The following is a 22,758-nucleotide window of genomic DNA, read 5'->3' as shown; positions in this document are numbered from 1 at the left end:
GTTGGGTGGAAGTTGCCCTGGGAGCTCTCAACATCAACTCTGAACCTCATGAAGTCTCATGGCATCAGGTCAAATATGGGCAGGAAAATCTGCTGATTACCAATGATTGCCCCCCTCTCAGCGGAAGAATATGTAGCAGTACTCCTCCATGTTGAGTACCACTTAGAAGAAACACTGAGGGTGGTAAGGGCATAGAATGTACTCAGCGTGGAAGATTTCAATGTCAATCACCAAGAGTGGCTCAGTAGCACCACTAGTGACTCAACTGGCTGAGCCCTGAAGGACTTATCGGCCAAACTGGGTCTGCAGTAGGTGGGTATCAGAGTCAACAAGAGGGAACAACATACTTGATCTCACCCTCTTCAATCCACCTGTCGCAGATGCATCTGTCCTCTACAGTATTGGTAAGGGTGAACCAGCACTGTGTCAATGAAGCCAGTCTTCACACTGAGGATACCATCCAACATATTGTGTGGCACTATCACTGTGCTAAACAGGATAGGTTCAGAACATATCTAGCAGCTCAAAACTGGGCATCCATGAGGCATTATGGACCATCAACAACAGCAGAATTGTATTCAACCACAATCTGTAACCTCGTGGCCTGGTGTATTCCTCACTCTACCAATACCATCGAGCAGGGGTTCAATGAAGACTGCTGAAGGGTATGCCAGGAGCAGCACCAGGCATACCTAAGAACGAGGTGTCAACCTGGTGAAACTACAACACAGGACTACTTGCATACCAAACAGCATAAGCAGCAAGTAATAGACAGGGCTAAGCAATTCCACAATCAATGGATCAGATTGAAACTCTGCAGTTCTGTCACATCCAGTCGTGAATGTTAATCCTGCCAGTTAACATGATCTCCTGAACAATTTGCATTCTGTAATATTTAATACCTAAATATTGCTAACTGTGCCATAAAGTATTAATAAAGAAATGTTAACTTTGACATTCAATGGCATTACCATTGCTGAATCCCACACTATCAACATTCTGGGGATTACCATGGACCAGAAACTGAACAGCTCGAGCCATATAAATATTGTGGCTAAAAGGCTAGGAATCCTGTGACAGGTAACTCACCTCCTGTCCCTCACCTACAAGGCACAAGTCAGGAGTGTGATGGAATACTCTCCACTTAGCTGGATGAGCACAGGTCCAACACTGCTCAAGAAGCTTGATACCATCCAGAAAAAAGCGGCCTACTTGATTGGCACCCCATCCAAAAAAATTCATTCCCTCCACTACCGATGCACAGTGGCAGCAGTGTGTACCATCTACAAGATGAACTGCAGGGATTCACCAAGGCTCTTTAGACAGCACCTTCCAAACCCATGACCACTACCATCTAGAAGGACAAGGGCAGTAGACACATGGGAACACCACCACCTGGAAGATCCCCTCCAAGCTGCACACCATCCTGACTTGGAAATATAACACCATTCCCTCTCTGTCGCTGGGTTAAAATCCTGGAAATCCTTCCCTCACAGCAGTGTGGGTGTACCTAACCATATGGATTGCAACGGTTCAAGAAGGCAGCTCACCACTACCTTCTCAAGGGCAATTAGGGATGGGCAATAAATGCTGGCCTAGCCAGCGACACCCACATCCCATGAATGAATATATTTTTAAAGTCATGGTCTGACTGCAGCAGGTGGTGAGGGAACCAACAGGTGGAAAAGATCTACTTGACCTTGTCCACGCTAATTTACCTGTAGCAGATGCAGCTATCCATGACAGTATCGATAGAAGTGATTGCTGCACAGTCTTTGAGGAGATGAAGTCCCATCTTCACTTTGAGGATACTCTCCATCTTGATGTGTGGCACTACCACCGTGCTCAATGGAATAGATTTACAACAGATCTAGCAACTGAGTACTGGGCATCCATGAGTTGCTGTGGGCCAGCAGAATTTTATTCAGCCACAAGCTGTAACTTTATGGCCTGGCATATCCCTCACACTACTTTTATTATTAAGCTTGGGGATCAACCCTAATTCAATGAAGAGTGCAAGGGAGCATGCCAGGAACAGCACCAGGCAGACCTAAAATTGAGGTTTCAAACTGATGAAGCTATAACAGAGGACTACTTACATGCCAGTCAGCAGAAGATGCATGCAATAGGCAGAGCTAAGCGATCCCACAACCAATGAATCTGATCAAAGCTCTGCAGTTCTGCCACATCCAGTCGTGAATGGTGGTGAACAATTTAACAACTAATCAAAGGAGGAGGCTCCGCAAATATCACCATCCTCAATGGTGGGGGAGCCCAGCACGTCAGCGCAAAAGATAAGGCATTTGCTACCATCTACAGCCAGACGTGCCAAGTGGATGATCCATCTCGGCCTCCTCCTGAGGTCCCCAGCATCACAGATGCCAGTTTTCAGCTAATTCGATTCACTCCACATGATAGCAAGAAATGGTTAAAGGCACTGGATACTGCAAAGGCCACTGGCCCTGACAACAGCCCAGCAGCAGCAGCACTGAGGACTTGTGCTCTAGAATAGGCATGCCTCTAACCAAGCTGTTCCAGCACAGCTACAACCTGACATCTGCACAATAATGTAGAAAATTGCCAGGTATTTCTCATCAACAAAAAGCTGGACAAATCCAATTCAGCCAATTACCGCCCCATCAGCCTACTCATAATCATCAGCAATGCAATGAAAAATGTCTTTGACAGTGCTATCAAGCGGCATGAACACAGCAATTGCCTGCTCACTGATGCTCAGTTTGGGTTCTGCTAGGACCAGTCAACTCCTGACTTCATTAAAGCCTTGGTCCAAACATGAACAAAAAAGCTGAACTCAAGAGGTGAGGTGTGAGTGACTGCCCTTGACATCAATGCAACATTTGACCCAGTGTGGCATCAAGGAGACCTAGCAAAACTCAAGTCAATGGGAATCAAGGGAAAACTCTCTACTTATTGGAATCATATCTCATGCAAAAGGACATGGTTGTGGTTGTAGGAGGCCAATCCAAGGAGATTGCTGCTGAGGTTCCTTGGGGTAGTGTCTTAGGCTCAAACACCTTCAGTTGCTTCATCAATGATCTACGCTCCAACATAAGGTTAGAAGTGGGGAGGTTCATTAAGATTGCACGGTTTTCGGTACCATTCGCAAATCCTCAGGTACCAATACAGTCCGTGCCCATATACAGCAACACTTGGACAACATTCAGACTTGGGCTGATAAATGGCAAGTAACATCCATGGCACCTTATGTGCCAGGCAATGACCATCTCCATCAAGAGAGAATCTAACCATCTACCCCTTGTCATTTAATGGTATTAATGGCAAAATCCCCCAACATCAACAAATAAATGAACCCACAAAGTGTTTGTTCAATCCCTTGTGAGTGATTGGTACTTTTACACCATTACAAAAACACGACATGGTCCTCGGCAGGTGTCAAACAGCCTGTCAGCAAGATTATATACAGGTACGACATAGCGAACAGCCAAATAATAAAAGAAAAGTAGCAGCTGCAACTTTACTGAAAATGTTAACACTTATAAAAGGCTCTCATCCTTTTAACAAAATACAGCTGCATGTTGCATGTGCTCAGCTCACAATGAGTTGCAGGATGGACATTTGGTTGTTTCGTTATGCACATCTCAAACTTCCACTGTTTCAACTGTTATACTTCTAACAGCCAGTAGGTGAAGGAAAGAAACAGAGTCAATCTTTACTTGGGATAGACATATTCACAGTGTGAACTATTACAGGTAACTACTACTAACTTGACTGTGTTTGCATGTGTCTCTTTACATGTGCTCAAGTGACCATCCAAACAATCAACCCCACCTGCATTTATTTAACTTCAGTTCATGCAACTAATGTCAACATCTCTGCTTGTAAGAAAAGGATGAACAAGTCACATTGAAAGTTATTGGTCACATGGATGGAGTTGGCCTCCCACTAGGTTTAGATCTGCTAATATCCTTCCCATGTACTTTCTTCTTCCCCAGTCACAACTCTCTGCACCTCCCCCACCAGTACATGTTTAAGCATAACATCACAGTTGGAATTTTACAGCCAATAGGGGCAGGATGGCAGGCAGTGGGGTCTGTAAAATGGAGGGCCACAGCAGCAGCAGAGTATCCATCACCTACCAACCCCCGCTGCAAATTTATCCACAGCTGGTGAGGCTGGTGGCTGGGCAATGAGGGAGGGGGGATAGGGGGGTGCTCCTATTTGGACTCCCTGCTCCAATTGGAGGCACCTCCTCCAAGGTATTTCCTCCATCACCATGTTTCCCCTCTCCCCCTACCTTGTGCCCCCAAGTCCCTCACCTCTTCCTCAGGGACTGTTGCAGCCTGAGCAGTGGCCACTACTCATGGTGGCAGCTCTGGTATAAAACAGCTGCCAGCCATTTGATTGGCTGGCAGCTCGTGGAGGCAGAACTTTCTCTCCAGCCAATTCATGGTCCGATAGCTGTTAAATGGCCAAGTGGGCTGGGATCACGCCTGACTTTTATGCCAAGGGGCAGGGATCCCACCCTCAGTATAAAATTCAATCCCCGGTGACATAGGATATGTTCATGTAAATAAATTCTGTTTTGCCTTACTACATAGGCAACTCAAATTAATAAAGGAATCTTTTCATCAACACAGTAAATTATTTCTTACATTTTGTTTATTTTTGTGGGCTGATAAACTAGCAATTATTAAGAGAATAAGTAAACTGGATGAGTTGCAGAGAGTTGTGCCACATGGAGAATTATTTAACATAAAATCTGTGGGGCTCAGTAGAGGGTCCCGGAGCTTCTTTCATGCAGATTGGTCACAGTACAGTCCATTTTGTAGATTTGCTTGGGGGCTCCTGCTGTTCAATGTGTTTGCACATAAAGCCCAGCAGTCAGTGCCAAAACTGAATCTTAAGCTGGGATGGTACTGGTTTTTAAAAAATTTGTTCTGAGAGCATCGTTGGCAAGGCCAGCATTTGTCTCCCATACCCACTTGCCCTTGAGAAGGTGGTAGTGAGCCTGCAATTCATATGGTGCAGGTACACCCATAGTGCTGTTAGAAAGGAACTACTTCAAGAGACTAGTACTGGCCTGAGACCTGTGGCTGCAATTTGCACCATACGAGCCATGTTACCACTGTCTCATTTTGTCTTAGTGGCAATCGCCAGCTCTGCCCGTCAATGGCGAACTGCGTTTGCCGCCGTCAGACATCGGGAACCTTATTGTAATACATCTGCATATCATTATAACCCCTGCTCACCGGGATCATCCCCCCCTACTGGATTATCCAAGCACGTTGGCGTGATGGTACACCGATGTGTTTCACAACAGGATATATAAGGTGGGCCGCACATTGAGGGGTGCTTGGAGGTGGGTGCACAGTAACGTCATGAGGGGCATCTGTTAGACATCAAGATTGAGGCGCCACACATTCAGGCGAGGGCACAGGCAAGTAGATTTTTCCCTTGCTGGCTGACAGTGTGGTGCCCGGGCAGGGGCTGCTCTACAGTGGAAACGGGTTGTGCTGCGGGGGGGGGGGGGTAGGAAAGGGCTGCCCTGCGATTGAGGTGAGTGGGGTGGGGAGGGGCAAGGGCTGTCCAGCGATTGAGGGGGTTGGGTGTTGGGGGTAGTGCACAAGCAGATGCGAGGTGGGGCAGGGAAGGAAGCAGCCATGCATTAGGGAAACCTTGTATAAAGTGACCATTCCTCTGCAGCTGAGACAGTTCAGGCACAGCCACATTGACATGCATGGAGTCAGGCCTCTAGCTTATTTGCCCATTCAAGCAACACAGAGGCATGAAACTGGCACCAAGTGCTCCAGAGCTTTACACCCCTCGGGCACAGACTGCAAAGTAATGAGTGTTTTGGTGGACTACAGAACAGTTGGACAACTGGGCACGTTGTACAATCTCCTTGCTAAAGCTGGCCATGGAGCAGTCACTGCTGGAGGTGCTCACAGCCCCTTGCAATGTCATCATCCCAGTTTGAACCAGTCTCCCCCATGGTTTAAGCTAACAGTGCAGCCTTGCAGTGTGGGTTAGGAGGATGCCTGCGCCTGAGCTGAGAGCACAGCATGCAGTCCAGTGGGCAAAGCTGCCGCCAATTGGTCAGGTAGAGCAGGGCGGAAGTGGGTGGAGTTTCGGACAGCCATGCAGCGCACTAAACTCTGGCCATCCAAGTGGTGGCCAGCACTCTCTGGGATGCGTTAAGGGGCTTTCAGGCTTAACTATGAGAGGTTCTTAGAACACCCATGCTAAGCCATGTGTCTCTATTTCATTCTGCAGGAGGAGTACATCAGGAGCATGGAACCTGGTGGACTAGCTGTACACCTCATGGCTTACAGAGAGCGGAGCCAAAGGAGAAGAGAGCAATAGAGGCGCCTGGCTAGGCAGAGGGAGGAGCAGCACCCTCAGGCAGAAGGGGGTGGTTGGTGCTCCCGCACATGCCGCCGAAGAGCCACAGCGAGCCATCACTGGTCAGTGCCTAGTTAGACTCAGGGTCTATAGTTGGTGCCTTTCATTCCTGCAAGTGACCAAGAACCGAGAATGATTTAAACTTGAATGTAGGAGGGTTGATCAGTAAGTTTGCGGATGACACAAAAATTGGCAGGGTGGTTAATAGTAAGGAGGATAGCCTTAGATTACAGGAGGATATAGACAGGCTGATCAGATGCGCTGATCAGTGGCAAATGGGATTTAATCGGATAAGTGTGAGGTGATGCACTTGGGCAGTACAAACAAGGCACGGGAATACACGATGAATGGTAGGACCTTGGGAAGTACTGAGGATCAGAGGCACGTTGGTGTGTGTGTCCACCGGTCCCTTAAGGTAGCGGGACAGGTAGATAAGGTGGTTAAGAAGGCATCTGGGATACTTGCCTTTATTAGCCGAGGCATAGAATATAAGAGCAGAGAGGTTATTCTGGAACTGTATAAAATACTGGTTAGGCCACAGCTAGAATATTGTGTGCAGTTCTGGAATCCGCATTATAGGAAGGATGTGATTGTACTAAGGAGAGTGCAGAGGAGATTTACCAGGATGTTGCCTGGGCTGGAGAGTTTTAGTTATGAGGAGAGATTAGATAGGGTGGGGTTATTTTCCCTGGAGCAGAGGAGATTGAGGGGGGACATGGTTGAGGTGTATAAAATTATGAGGGGCATAGATAGGATAGATAGGATGGAACTTTTCCCCTTGGTGGAGGGATCAATAACCAGGGGGCACAGATTTAAGGCAAGGGGCAGGAGGGTTAAAGGGGATGTGAGGAAGAATGTTTTTCACCCAGAGGATGGTGGGAATCTGGAACTCACTGCCTGAAAGGGTGGTAGATGCAGAAACCCTCATAACATTTAAGAAGTATTTGGATGTGCACTTGCTATGCCATGGCATACAAGGCTATGGGCTTAGTGCTGGAAAATGGGATTAGAATAACTAGGTATTTGTTTGACCGGAGCAAACTCGATGGGCCGAAGGGCCTTCTCCTGTGCTGTAGACCTCTATGACTCTATGACTTTCTAACCAGTGTTGCCAAAGACTGCTTATGTCCAGAGAGCTGGTCGGTCACGTCTGCCACCTGTTGCAGGATTTGGTGCCATGGGGACATGTAAGGCATACACTGCCAGTGGCTAGGAAAGTAACCGTGGAGCTCAATTTCTATGCTATTGGCTCCTTTCAGGGCTCCACAGGTGATCTCTGTGGGATATCACAAGCCTCTACCCACAAATGCATCCATGAGGTCAAGAACACCGTCTTCATGAAGACACACAACTTTTAGCATTTCACCTGGGGCCAGGAAAACCAGGATGAAAGGACTATGGGAAGTGCCCAGGTCTCAGGTTTCCCACAGGTGCAGGGCGCCATCGACTGCACTCACGTAGTGCTCAGATCTCCGTGGCAACAAACAGTCAACTATGTCAGCCGCAAGGGCTTCCACCCGGTGAATGTTCAACTGGTCTGCAGCCACCACTAATGCATCCTGCAGGTATCGTACGGCTCCCAGGGACTGTGCATGACCCCTGCATTCTCAGTCGGTCACAGATCCCTGAACTCTTCCAGGGTCCACAGAGGCTGCAGGGTTGGCTCCTCGGGGATAAGGGCTATCCGCGGAGGACGTGGCTGATGACACCCATGCAGCAGCCTCAGGCTGCAGTAGAATGAAGTTATAACTTCATGCGGCTTATGCTGCAACTCGCACCTTGGTGGAGCAACCATTAGGATACTGAAAATGAGGTTCCAGTGCCTAGGCTGGTCTGGTGGAGCCCTGCAATACAGTCCGCAGAGGGTGTCATGTATTGTTGTCAACTCCTACGCCCTTTACAACCTGGTGCTGCAATGGGGAGAGGAGCTAGCTGAGCAGGAAATGGAAGAACTGCACATCTCCTCTAATGAGGATGATGCCAATGGGGATAAGGGTTAGGAGATCCTCGAAGGCGAGGATGCTGGCGATGAACCCATTGCACAGCACGAACAAGGCAGGTATGCTCAGGTGGCCCTCATAGCTGCTAGATTTGTGGAGGATGATGACGACATGCAATGAGGAGACCCTATAGATCCTCACATTGCATCTGTGAAGGTTTGACTCCTGTCTGGCTGAGAGCAGCTCGCTTGTGCTCTGTGATCAGGGTCATATCATGGAGATGCAGGCATGAAACTTTAAATGCACCTGACCCTTTGTCTGCCTTCAGCACCTGACCCCTTCAGGAGCACAGTGTCACTGGACACAGATGCTGAAGAGATGGGGCTGCACTTTAAATATGGCACATGGCGTGAGGAAGCGGCAAGTTGATGGCATGGTGGGCAATTGAAAGCCCGCCCGCTATCGAAACGATGTGTTTCCTGGGAATGCATGGTTAATGAGGTGGGATTGGGATGATACGGCGGAAAAAGTTGCCACTGCAGCCGTTGGGTAAAACGTTCTTTCCCTGCCCACTACTGCACTTAGCGTTAATCTGGAAACATTCTGCCCTAAGTTTGCAAAATGCCCAGGAGGTCCAGCAGACCCTACGCCATTCTGAAAAACTTTTAAAATCTGACCTAATAGCCTGTTGGAATTAGACCAAATGTGGGAACAATCTCAAGAATGGGAATGCTTCAATAAGGGACTCTCACACTACTGCATTCCAGATTTAGACTGGGAACTGAGTTTAAATTCAGACTATCACTCCACATCACTGCAAACAGAGCCCAGCTCATAATGGTACAAAAGGTTAACTGTACTTTAAATGTTCTAAGTGGTTTCACCCAAATCATTGTTAAAGGAGCTTTAAACTGGAATTGAATAACTTCCTTAATTATGGATGAGATATTAAGTGAGCAATCTCAAAATATTTTAACTTACAGTAGTTATTTTGCTTAAGAAACAGTTTTATTTAATTTCATCACTTTTTAACACTGTTGGAAGTGCCATTTTGGAATCAAATGGTACAGCAACCATGATCTCCCAAAGTACCGCGTGTAAAGCACTGCAATAGCCTATAGTTTTTCTTGTAAACTCATAATCAGTTTTATTTTTGAGAGACTTGAGTGAATAGCTGAGTGAGCTGGTGTTAGCCTCAGTGCCCCTGAATTTTTTATTTTAATTTATTAATTCCTGGGGTGTGGGTGTTGCTGGCAAGTCCAGCACTTTATTGCCCATTCTTAATTGCCCTTGAGAAGATGGAAGTTAGCGACATTTTTTGGCCCACTGCAGTTCATGAGGTGAAGGCACTTCCACAGTGCTGGTAGGATGAAATATCAGTGATACATTTCCGAAAGAGGAAGGTGTGTGACTTGGAAGAGAACGTGATATTCCCATGTGCCTGCTGCCCTGTCCTTTTAGATAGTAGTGCTCATGGATTTGGAAGGTGTTGTCAAAGAAGCTTTGGTAATTTGCTGCAGTGCTTCTTATAGATGGTACACACTGCAACCATGTTGCAGCAGTGGTGGAGGTGGTGGATGGCATGCTGATCAAATGGATTGCTTTGTCCTGGATGGTATTGAGTTTCTTCAGTATTGTTGGAGCTGTACTCATCCAGGCAAGTGGAGAGCATTCCATTACATTCCTGACTTGTGCCTTGTAAATGATAGAAATACTTTGGGGAATCAAGGGATGGGTCATTCACTGCACAATTCCCAGCCTCTGACCTGGTCTTGTAGCTACAATATTTTGTTACTGGTCCACTTAAGTTTTTGGTAAATAGTCTTTCTGCATCTGGGCATGAACTACTTCATTATCTGAGGAATTGTGAATGGAATTGAACAGCCTGCAATGATCAGTGAACATCCCCACTTCTGACCTAATGATGGAGGGAAGATCATTAATGTCCTTTGGGAAGGAAACCTAGTGTCCTTACCTGGTCTGGCCTACATGTGACTCCAAGCCCACAGCAATGTGGTTGACTCTTAAAATGACCCACAAATAAGGGCAATTAGGGATGGGTGATAAATGCTGGCCTAGTCAGCGACGCCCACATCTCATGAATATAAAACCAAATTAAGCAACTCAAGATGGTAGGGTCTAGGACCCTGCCTTGAGGAATCCCTGCACCAATGTCCTGAGTTTGAAATGATGGGCCTCCAACAAAACAGGCATTTCCTTCACACTAGATACAACTACAGCTAGTGGAGAGTTCTACCTGATCTTCATTGACTTCAGTTTTGTTAGGGCTGCTTATTGCCAGACTCGGCCAAATGCAGCCTTGGGAGAGGAATTTTCCCACCAATCCTTCTCTTATTTTTAATAATAGATCATTTGGTCAGTTTTTGAGTTTTAATAATTCTACAAAATTCAATTTTCTAGCCAATTCTAGCATACATCACTCCTCCTTTTAAATGTTGTTTTCAGTCCAGCAGCTGTATGACTGCAATAAAGGTCAGTACAAACAGGACACCCTATCTTATAGATTACTTTGCACATTTTTGCTTTGGCCATTTTTCAACCCTGCCAAGTGCTGCTATTAGAATCACAGAATGAGTGCCACATCGACTTGCAATTCAGTTCCTTGATGTCAGCTTGAGTCTTCAGTGATCAATAGTGAAAAATGCTGAATCTACTGAATGTCAGAAACTGTCTGCAAAGCACACTGAGGATTACAGGAAATATTTCCTCTCTGCTATTTATTATAAATAATAACTCATTCTTTATACTTTACAAATCAGTACAAAATTATTTGACCAGAGGTAAACATAGGAAGAGGAGCAGGCAATTCAACCCCTTGAACCTGGCCATTTAATTAGATCATGATTGATTTGTACCTCAAATCCATTTACCCACCTTGGTTCCATATCCCTTAATATCTTTACTTAACAAAAACCTAACATTTTCAGTTTTGACATATTTTCTTGACCTAGTCTCAACACTTTTATTGGGGAAGAGTCCCAGATTTCCACTTCTCTTTGTATGAAGACGTGCTTCCTGATACCGCCCCTGAGCAGCCTATCTCTAATTTTAAGGGTATCGCTCACTCCCCACAACTTGTTCTGGACCAGAGGATGTCATTTCCCTAGGTAGCCTATCAAATCCTTTACTCATCCTAAGCACTTCATCCATTAATCTTCTATACTTGCAGTTTTGCTATAAACTTTTCCTCTTAGCACTCTTCTCAATGTGTCAATTAATATGTGGACTCTTGGCTTTTAATTTAACCATTGTGAGAATTTCACAAACTCTATAGAATAATAGATCATCAGCAGTATATTTTGTGCATGCCTGTAAAGTATATAGGCACAATAATGTCCAAACCAATGAAAACTCCTTAGCATCCATGCTTTACCCACAAGTCAGGGTCACGCTTTTGTTTTAGCTTCCTGAGCTGCTGTTGACATTCTGCCCACTGTTTGGCACACACTTACATGCCTCAGAGACACACTATATTATGGATTTTGGGAATTGCCAGTGGGTTAATTGCCCCCATTACTGTGCCCCTAAACACTCAAGGCTGTTTCTGCACGGACAGCACCTCAGCTGATGGATAGACATAGGGAAAACGGTGCATGCGGATGTACTTGCTGCACCCAGTTCCTGTGTTACAGCCAAATGAAGAAGAATACATGCTCAGTGGCACGATTTCATTTTCAGATGACCATGTTTCTCTGAACCTGCCTCAGTTACAACTTACTTTGTGGTTAAAATGCTAATGAGCTTATCTTTGCACAGTATCCACTGGATACGCCTGCTTGCCTCATCCCAGTCTTAACCCAGTGCACTCCACCTCATCTCCCTATATGTTGTTGGATCTAATGTGCCATAAGAGAAATGCCTGCAATTAAATGCTTAATCACGCAGTGTAAAGCTGGTTTTGTCATTGCTCAGTTTTGTCATACATCTTTAGTAATCTAATTTGAACAAAACACAAATTTGATCCGTATTATATCATTTTATTTGATAATAAGTGTAGATTTGTTTCTACTTTAGAGGAACTATCTTGTGTATTTAACCTCTTGGCAGATGCAGAAACAACCCATTTAATTTATCCTTTCAATATCTTTTATAGCAGCCTACACTATCATTTCAAAAATCTGTAATTTGTACTTTGATTGACTTCCTAATGTAGCAAGTAATTTCAGCTTCCTCATTTAGAAAATACCTTGGGGTTCATTGCTTGCTGACGTGCAAAATACCCTTCTCCTAAAAGCATTATCAAGTTGCTTGATTCATTCCAGAAACATGAAAGTTCAGCCAATGGAGCATCACAGCCTTTAGAAGGACTGGAAACAACCCTTATGTGACTTGATGTATGTGACACCTCTCCCACAAGCTGAGGCTGCACAGACAGCTTTCAGCAGAATGGCCACTATCATTGCTCCCAGCATATACACATCAAGTGCCAAGGTTCCTCAGTGTGTTGGTTATGATCTGACTTCACATCTGAATAAAGTTTTGTAATGCTTAACTGCACTGGCAGGCACAAAAAAGACGAACCTCAAGCCCTCAGAAACCATTATTTTGAGTGTAGTACACGCTCACCTTTTCAGATAACAACAAACTATAAATGCAAGAAAATAGAAAAATAAATAGTAAAAGCAAAAAGTTACAGAAGCTGGAAATCTGAAATAAAAACAGAATATGTCGGAAATACTCAGCAGGTCAGGCAACATCTGTGGAGAGAGAAACAGAGTTAACGTTTCAGGTCACAGATGCTGTTTGAAACCACGAGGGAGGAAAAGAGGAGAGCAATTGTGGGAGTATTGGTAGGAGCAAAATCTACAGCTTAATTCAAAGCTTGGAGGTCCCCACTGTCCCAGATTCGAAGAGCTTCAGTGAATTAGTAGACATTGTTAAAGGACATTTTCAGCCCAAGCCCTCAGTCACAATGCAGAGGCTCACAGAATAGAGCCCCGGGGAGACAATTGCTACCTACATGGCAAAATTAAAACAACTAACAGAATATTGTGATTTTGATGAAACCCTGAATGACATGCTCAGAGATTGTCTAGAATGTGACGGGCAGGGAGACACTATTCAGCGAAGATTGCTGGCTGAAGTGAATCTTGATTTTAAAAAAGTGTTAGAAATAGTGCTTGCGATGGAAAGCACTTTAAGGCATTCATAAGCAATTCAAGTGCATAAAATGGCGCCCTTCTCCTGGTCAGGTTGGGGGAGTCAGCTGAAAGTGGCGTGAAACGCCATGACGCCACTGCAAAGCGGGAAACAGCACCCCCCAACCAAAAAATGACAGGAAACAGCTTAGCAACTAAATCAAAAAAAAATATATCAACACGGAAACAATCAGTCTTCTAGTGATTGGCAATTTTAAAAAGTAGAATGTTATTTTTGTCACAGAAGTGGACACAGTGTAAAGTGAGATTAAACAGGCCACAAACAACAAATGAAGTCCAATGAAGTCTAAAGTGTAGAAGAGCCAGAAACAACCAGATCTGACATCTATTCATTATTCAACATGAAAGTTGGGAAGACAGAGCCAATTATTGTCACAGTGCAATTGAATGGTAAACCCTTAAAATAAAAGTAGACATGGGTCTTCTACTACTGTAATAGGAGAACACAATTTCAGATATTTAAATAAAGGTGATCAACAATTACATTTAGAAAAAAACATCTGCCGGGTTGAAAATGTACACAGGCGAAAAAATCCAAGTAAAAAGTATCACCAGCAACTGTTCATTACAGACATCAATCGGCACAGCTAACAGTGATGGTGTTAGAAGATAGAGGACCAAGCCCTCTAGGTTGAAATTGGTTGAGGGAAATTAACCTTGATTGGCCAATGAGATTTCAAAAGGAAGCTGGAAGAGTTCCTGTCTTGGAAAAGGAACAAGGCAAGGTACTTCAGAGAGAGCCTGGAGAGTCCAAGGACCGCAACAGGATGAAAAGGAGTGTGTAAACATTCAGCAACCTGAAGAAATGAAGACTGTCTTAAACAATGACGTAGAAGAACAGCAAAGAAAACCCAAAGAGACTCTGCTGAATGATAGAGTTCAAGATGAAGTGAGCGAACTTCACAAAGAAAAGAAAAACCTGTTGAAAGACCTTCATACACTCAAGAATCCCTCAGATCAAAGTTTGTGCCTCTAAAATATTACAAAGAGAAACAGGAAGAATTTAACATCTCTCTGAACAAACTGAAGAACCAGTTGACAGAGAAGAAGCAGCAATGTTCAAGTTTCCAGGGGGAAGCCAACAGATATAAGAAGGAGACAGAAGAGCTGAAGAATCAGTTAAATGAAGCTAAGGAGGCTTTGAAAGCAAAAGTCGAAGAACTTTCCAAGATTTGAGTAGATAACCAAGTCACAGGTAAATCAACTACTGAACTAAGACAAGTTGAGATTGCATCTGAGAGAAGTCTGGCCGACAGTGAAGTCAAAAAGAAGGCCGAGACTAAATTCTGTGCTAGAAAGAAGACACATAGAAAGAGGATGCAGAATTACTGATGAGGTACCATCTATGGACAAGACTAAGCCTAATATTTCCCAATTTGGAAGGGAAGGTGGAGTAAAACCAAGGACAGACATGCCCAAGTCTCTGCCAGAATCACAGAATTATACAGTGCAGAAGAGGCCCTTCGGCCCATTGAGTCTGCACCGACACGTGAGAAACACCTGACCTACCTATCTAACCCCATTTACCAGCACTTGGCCCATAGCCTTGAATGTTATGATGTGCCAAGTGCTCATCCAGGTACTTTTTAAAGGATGTGAGGCAACTTGCCTCCACCACCCTCCCAGGGAGTGCATTCCAGACTGTCACCACCCTCCAGGTAAAAACATCTTTCCTCACATCCCCCCTAAACCTCCTGCCCTTCACCTTGATGTTACGTCCCCTCGTAACTGACCCTTCAATTAAGGGGAACAGCTGCTCCCTATCCATCCTGTCCATGCCCCTCATAATCAAAAGATGTGCCTAGAGCTGGTGTGCTGCTGTCTAAACAAAAAAAAGAGAAAAACCGAAACAAACAAAGGAAAGGAAACAAAATGGGACAGAGATTACAGTTACAGTCTGAAATTGTTGAACTCAGAGTTGAGTCAGAAAGCTGTAAAATGCCTAACTGAAAGCTGAAGTGCTATTTCTCAAACTTATGTTGAGCTTCACTGGACAGTGCAGTAGGTCAAGGACAGAGATGTCAGCATGAGAGCTAGATAAGAATTAACATAACAGGTCACCGGAAGCTTGGGATGATGCTTGCAGACAGAACAGAGGTGTTCTGCGAAGCAGTCAGCCAGTCCGCATTTGGTCTCCCCAAAGTAGAGCAGACAATAATGTAAGCAGTGAATACAACAGACTAGATTGAAAGAAGTACACATAAATCACTGCTTCACCTGGAAGGAGTGCCCTGGGGCCTTGGACTGTGAGGAGAGAGGAGGTAAAATGGCAGGTGTTACACCTCCTGCCATTTGCATGGAAAGGTGGCATGGGAAGGGAACAGGTGTTGGGGGGATTGAGGAGTGGACCAGGGTATCCCCAGAGGGAATGGTCCCTTCCAAATGCTGATGGGGGAGGGGAAAAGGTGTTTGGTGGTGGCATCATTCTGGAGGTGGTGGAAAATGATCTTTTGAATGTGGAGGCTAGTGGGGGTGGAGGATGAGGACAAAGGGAACCCTATCATGGATCCTGGGTGGGGGGAGGGGAAGAGTTGAGAACAGAAGTGTGGGAAATGTGGCGGACATGGCTGAAGGTCCTGGCAACCTCGCTGAGGGAGGGAATCATCAGCTGAGGAAAAAAGCAGGCATCTCAGAAGCATTAGTGTGATTTGTGACTGAACCCATGAACTTCTGACAAGGGAACGTTAATTACTGAATTGATTCCTTATTATAGCCAAAATGTAGCTGTCATCATGCAAGATATCAAAGAAAGACATTGAACAATGAGGGAGGATGAAGGAAAATGTTTTAGGAGTACCTCAACATTAATACTTGGACTCAGGTTTCTTAATTTATTATAATTAATGCACACAATTTGCGATTAATTTAACATGTTCTTGAAATCAGCCTTTTTCCAAACCTGATGCAATAAAAACAGGAAGTGCTGGAAATACTCAGCAGGTCAGGCAGCAACTGTAGAGAGAGAAACAGAGTTAACCTTTCAGCTTGATGACCTTTCATGAGAACTGAGAAAAGTTAGCAATGTAATAAGTCTTGAGCAAGTAGAAGGAAGAGGGCGGATAAAGAACAAAAAGGGGAAACATGGTGGTGCAAGGCCAAAGAGGGCAAGTAAAAAAAAAAATGTCAAGAGGAGGTGTGAATGGCGGAATGATGAACAGCTGCTGTCCAAAATGAAAAACAAAAATAAAACCGAAACTTGCAAAGGGAAAGGGAACAAAATGGGGTCAGAGATTATGGTCCAAAATTGTTGAACTGATATTGAGTCCAGGAGATTGTAGCAATACTAATCAAATAGTTTTATGCAGTTGAGTGCTCACTATGCATTTGCCATGGTTGGTTCATTCCTACATAATGTCAATCTTTGCTCTCATATCTAAAACTACCATCATACCTCTCTTTAAAAAAAAACACTTAATCCCATTGTACTTGCAAATATTGGCTCATCTCCAACCTCCCTTTCCTCTCCAAAGTCCTTGAATGTGTTATCACTTTCTAAATGAGTGGTTTACCAAGGTTTCAAATGGTACAATGGCTTCTATGACCACATGTTTGCATGTGTCCTGGATGATGGCAAGTCTCCTGACCCACTCCCAGTCACTAATGGAGTTAAACAGGACTGGTGCTAATGCCAACCCTCTTCAGCATGCTTTCTCTGCCATGCTATCTGGTGCCTACCATGATGGTGACCCTGGCATCAAAATCAGATATCTCACTGATGGGAAGCTGCTCAATCTGAGACTACTCCAGGCAAAGACTAAGGTCTCCAAGGACATGCTTCATGATTTCCTGTTTGCTGATGGCTGTGCATTAGCTGCTGGTTCAGAGCTGGACATACAATATAATGTGGACTTGTCCTTGGCCTTATGATCAGCACAAAGAAAACTGAAGTAATGTATCAGCCTGCTGCAGAAAAACCCAATCTCGAGCCTAAGGTTTCAGTCCATGACCTGAACCTGTCACCAGTGGATAAGTTCACTTATCTCGCCAGCACACTCTCTTGAGCTGTTTACATTAATGACGAGACACATGCAAGAATTGCCAAAACCAAGCGTGGTGTTCGACAGATTACAAACATCAATCTGGGATGAAGAGGAGTAAGTCTGCCTACCAAAAAGAACGCCCTGTCCACTCTGCTCTATGCATGCGAGATTTGGACTGTGTACTAGCATCATACCAAGAAGCTCAACCACTTTCACTTGATCTGCCTTTGGAAGCTTCTGAAGATCAGGCGGCAGGACAAAATGCCAGACACTGGGGCACTCACCCAAGCTGATATGCCAAGCATCTACGCTATATTGAGACTGTCACAACTGAGTTGGGCTGGTCATGTAGCCAGAATGCCTGATATTCGCTTACCAAAGTAAATCTTCTATGTAGATCTTGAGTCTGGGGTGTGCACTCATGACAGTCAAAGGAAGTGCTGCAAGTTCAATCTGAAGATTTTGCTTAAGAGATTTGATCTTGATTTCAAGTCCTAGGAGCAGCAAGCCCAGGATTGTTGCGTCTAACGCAACCAAATTAAAGAATGGTGCGGCTTCCTTTGAAATCAAACGTATATCAGAAGCAGAGAGAATACACAAGCAGAGAAAATCTCAAGCCAGCAACTAGCTCAAAACTCAATCATCAGTATCTTGTCCTTTTTGCAGCAGAACATTCGGGATGCAGATTGGTCTTAGTAGTCACCTACGTACCCACTGGAACCCTACCAAACACTCTAGATGAGCATGGTCATCTTCACCTTGAATGCTAACAAAGCCTTCTAAATAACTGCCCATTCCCCTTGCAACTCCATGTTTCAATCCTTCTAATCAGGTTTCTGCCCTGTCACAGTACTGAAATGGCTCTTATCAAAGTCCCAAATTAATTCCATTTCACGGGCAGAAGTAAACTATACCTCTTCATTTTCTTGACCTGTCTGACGCCTTTAACATGGATATTCACACCATCGTCCTCCAATGCACTCATGTGGTTCCATGCTTCGCTATCTAATTGCAGCCAGAGCATCACTTGGAATGGCTTCTCTTCCTGCCCCTATACCATTACCTCTGGTGTACCCCAAGGATCTATCCTTGGCTGCCTCCTTTTTCTCATCTATGTGATATCATCTGAAGACACAGCATTAGTTTCCACACGTACACTGACAATATGCCACTCTATCTCTCCACCATCTCTCTCGACTCCACCACTATTGCTGAATTATCCGACATTTAGTAAGGGATGAGCAGAAGTTTCCTCCAATTAAATATTGTGAAGACTGAAGCAATTGTTTTCAGTCCCCACTCCAAACTTTGTTCCCTAACTAACGACTCCAGCCCTCTCCCTGGAAATTGTCTGAGCCAGAATGGTTTGTAACTTTGGTGTCATATTTGATCCTGAGATGAGCTTCTGGGCACATGTCCCCGCCACCACTCAGACCATTGATTTTCACCTCGGTAAATTCACTCAACTCCGCCCCTGCCTCAGCTTACCTGCTGCTGAAATCCTCATTCACGTTGCTGTGACCTCTAGACTAGACTATGCCAATATACTCTTGACTGGCCTCCCACACACTACCCACTGTAAATTTGAACTCATCCACAGCTCTGTTGCCTGTGCCCTTATTCACAACAAATCCAGTTCACCTATCACCTTATGTTCAGTGACTTACATTGGTTCCAGTTAAGCAAGCACTCGATTCCTCCTTGATTTCAAATCCATTCTTGGCCTGGCCCTCCCTATCTCTGTAATTTCCTCTGGTCCCAAAGCCCTCAGGTATCTGCATCCCTCTAATTCTGCCCTCTTGAGCAGCCCTGATTTTAATTGCAACACCTTTGGTGGCCATGCTTCCTCTGCTTAGACCCTAAGCTCTGGAATTCCCTCCCTAAACCTCTCCACCTCTCTATCTCTCTTTCTTCCTTTAAGATGCTCCTTAAAACCTACCTCTTTTGGCTATCTGCTCTAATACCATTTTAGGTGATATCTCTCGATCCTGGCTGAAGGAGAAATGGACAGTGCACTGTCTCCTGGGCAACTCTGTTGGATCGCAGTAGAATCAGGGAAAAGAGGACATTTCCATGTTTTACACCACTAGCTGCTGTTATCTGGTATGTTTAAAGGTGCAGTCTTTTAATGAATGAGTGTGGATGAGTGAATGGATGAGTGCTTGGGTGGGGGAGATGGGTAAGTGGGTAGTCAGGGCATAGTTAGGTCTAGTTGGGGCAGTGGATAGTTGGGTTGAGTCGGGGAGTAGTCGGGTGTCGAGGGTGGTGGTTGGGGGTGTTGTTGGGTGCAGTCATGGGGTAGTTGGAGGGTAATTGGATGGTTAGGAGGGGTAGTTGGGTGGTCAGGGTGGTGGTTGGGTGGGATGGTTGGGAGGTCAGGGGGTTTAGTAAGGTGTTCGGGGCGTAGTCAGGTCACGCGGTCGGGGATGGTAATTGGGGAGGTCAGTTGTGGAGTTACCCAGGTGTAAGACCAGGCTTAAATCTTTCTACCATTTCCTGTGTAACTATCAAGGTACGTTGAGTGGATCGGTCCCAAGTCTTTGAATCCAACTCAGAATCAGAGACATTTGCGTGGGACTCCAGACAGCAGGGAATTGACCATTGGTAGTTTCAACTTCCCAGACAATTTCAACGTATGTCCACAAATCAGGACTTCTGCAGGGTCCTAATGTAAATCTTTCGTCATATATCTGTTCTCTGACAACCTGGAGACAAGGAGATTTGGGCTAGTATCTTTAATATAGAAGAATGTCCAAAGGCATGTCACAAAGATATAAAGAAACAATGAATGCTGGGCCTTAGAAGGTATTTAAGAAGGTGGAGTCTGGCCAGGGGGCCATTGAAAGATTGTGTCCGGAAAAGACAAAAGGTGGATGAGAGTTTCAGTGGCTATGTTACTGAGGCAGAAATAGTTGCTCTTTGTGATAGATGTGGGGTCAAAAGAGAATATAAAACCAAATTACAAAGAGTCTGGTTCAACCTCAGACATTGGCTAAGGAGGAATATAATGAGTTTTTGTGGTTGCTGAAGACGTCTGTCTTTCCGTTGCTTAACTGAATGGCATTGCCATTCATCCGAGGCTTTTTACTGTCAAGCACAAAGATTATGAAGGGATCAAAAGGAGAGGTGGAGGGGTAGAGTTGGTTGGCATCAGTGAATATATCTAAGTGATTCTAGTCTTTGATGTCACCAACTGGCAGCATGTAGAGTAGAACAAGGGACACCCAAATATGGATTTTCACAGTCTTCCAAAATGACAGCGTAGCAGTAGGAAGAGAACCATTGCTAATGATGTCCCAGCTAGAATCAGACAGGTAATGATAGAACAAAGCAAGGACAGTCTCACCAAGCTGGACAACAAAGGAGAGGCACAGGAGCAGGATAATGTAGATGATGAGAAGGGATGATGTGCTACTCAAAATTAGGAGAGGACTGTTGTGATGCTGGTCAGTGGAGTGAGTGGAGAGTAGACAAATTTGAGAAATTTAAACACAGAAATGCAGAAGAAATAGGCATGGATCTGGGAGGTGACAATATATTTAATGTCTTCGTGGAGAAAAGGGAGACTGGAGATGGAGCAGTAGTTTGAATGGACACATGGATTGAGGGTGGTTTATTTTGATGATGGCATTGAATGGGAGTAACAGTGTACAATTTGGGTTTAAGGGAACCAAGATCAGGACCATACCATGAGAATGGCTGGGATGAGAGACCATGAAGGATTTGCTGGGAACAAGGGCTTCAGAAGGGGAGGTGAGGGTGTATTTGAGCAGATTAACAGCTGCAGATGAACCAATGGCTAGGTTGTCGGGAGTTTGGAAGTTCCAGGGGACAGGCAGTTGGAAGTGGGTAGGGAGTTGTGGCAGTGAGGGCTGCAAGGAAGTGGTCAAAGATAGCCTTGTCAGTGATTGAGACCAGGGAATAGAGATGCCACAGAAATGACACACTAATCGCAGAACGTTTTATGGTCTTTAAACCTCACAATCATTGAAAATGTTGCATTGATTTCTCATTTTACAAGGGAAAGGGGAACATACAAATAGGAATGGGTCATTGGCCCACCGAGCCTGTCCTGTCTTTCAATTATATCATGGTTCAATTACAATCCTTTATTCCAAATTCCTTGAAGCCCTTTCCCAACAAAAATCTATCAACCTCAGCCTTGAAAATTTCAAATGACCCTTTAGTATTCACAGACTTTTGGGGGAGCATGTTTCACATTCCAACTAACTTTTGTGTGAAAAAAATGTTTCCTAATTTCTTGACTGGCCTAGCCCTAATCTTAAATTTATGCCCCCTGGTGCTGGTTCCCCCATCATAAGAAATAATTTCTCTGGATCTATCCTATTGAATCCTCTTATCATTTTAAATGTCTCAATTAGGCCATCCTTCTAGCTTCTAAACCCTAGGGAATATAAGTTTACACAACCTGTCTTCGTAATGTAATCCCTTCAGTCCCAGGGTCATTCTGATGGATCCGCATGGTGCCTCCAACAAAGTCAATTTTTCTTCCTGAGGTACTGAGGCCAGAATTGATTGCAATATTCCAGTGGGAGGTCTGACCAAAACTCTGAACAGCTGAAACATCACTTTCTCACTTTTGAATTCCAGCCCCTTGAAATAAACACCAACATAAGCCTGTTTGATTTGTTTTTGTACCAGTGCACTAGCTTTTAGTAACCTGTGCACATGGACACCTACATCTTGTTTTTCCACTATACACCCTAGTCTCAGAACATTAAGCATATAGTCTAATTTGTCTTTCTAAGGTCCAATCTAGTTCAGCAACTCATTCAAATTTTTAATGTTTCCACATCACGCATTGTAGTGAGATTGCAATGTTTTTTTTTATTGTCTTGAAGTGTAGAAATAGTAGCATAGCATGAACTGATCTATCTTTTGCTAAGTTTTATCCCCTACCCTCCTCTCACAATTGCTGGTCACTCTCGAGCAGCCTCGGCAGTGAATGTTCATCGGTTATTCAACCATGGAGATACCCAGAGTTAAACTCCAGCTTGTCCTATCCGGCTCACAGGCAATGAAGGCCAACATACCATTTGCCTTTTTAACTGCTTGCTGCACCTGCATGCTTGCTTTCAGTGATTGGTATACAAGGACACCCAGGTCCCTTAGTGCATCAACATTTCCCAATGTATTACCATTTAAATAATACTCTGCCATTCTGTTTTCCTATCAAAGTGGATAACTTCACACTTATCCGCGTTATACTGTGTCTGCCATATATTTGTCCACTCATTCAATTTGTCTAAATTC

General features: G+C 44.6%; 1 protein-coding gene across 3 annotated transcripts in view; it reads right to left on the bottom strand.

Moving 5' to 3' along the window:
- The window catches only part of LOC121285011 (SPATS2-like protein), a 229,792-nt gene that overhangs the window by 82,936 nt on the left and 124,098 nt on the right, over window positions 1-22,758 (bottom strand). The window lies entirely within an intron of this gene.

This window comes from Carcharodon carcharias, chromosome 12 (genome assembly GCF_017639515.1).
Source record: "Carcharodon carcharias isolate sCarCar2 chromosome 12, sCarCar2.pri, whole genome shotgun sequence".
Lineage (NCBI taxonomy): Eukaryota > Metazoa > Chordata > Chondrichthyes > Lamniformes > Lamnidae > Carcharodon > Carcharodon carcharias.
Note: the sequence above shows the minus strand (reverse complement) of the source record. Positions and strands in the feature narration are given on the sequence as shown.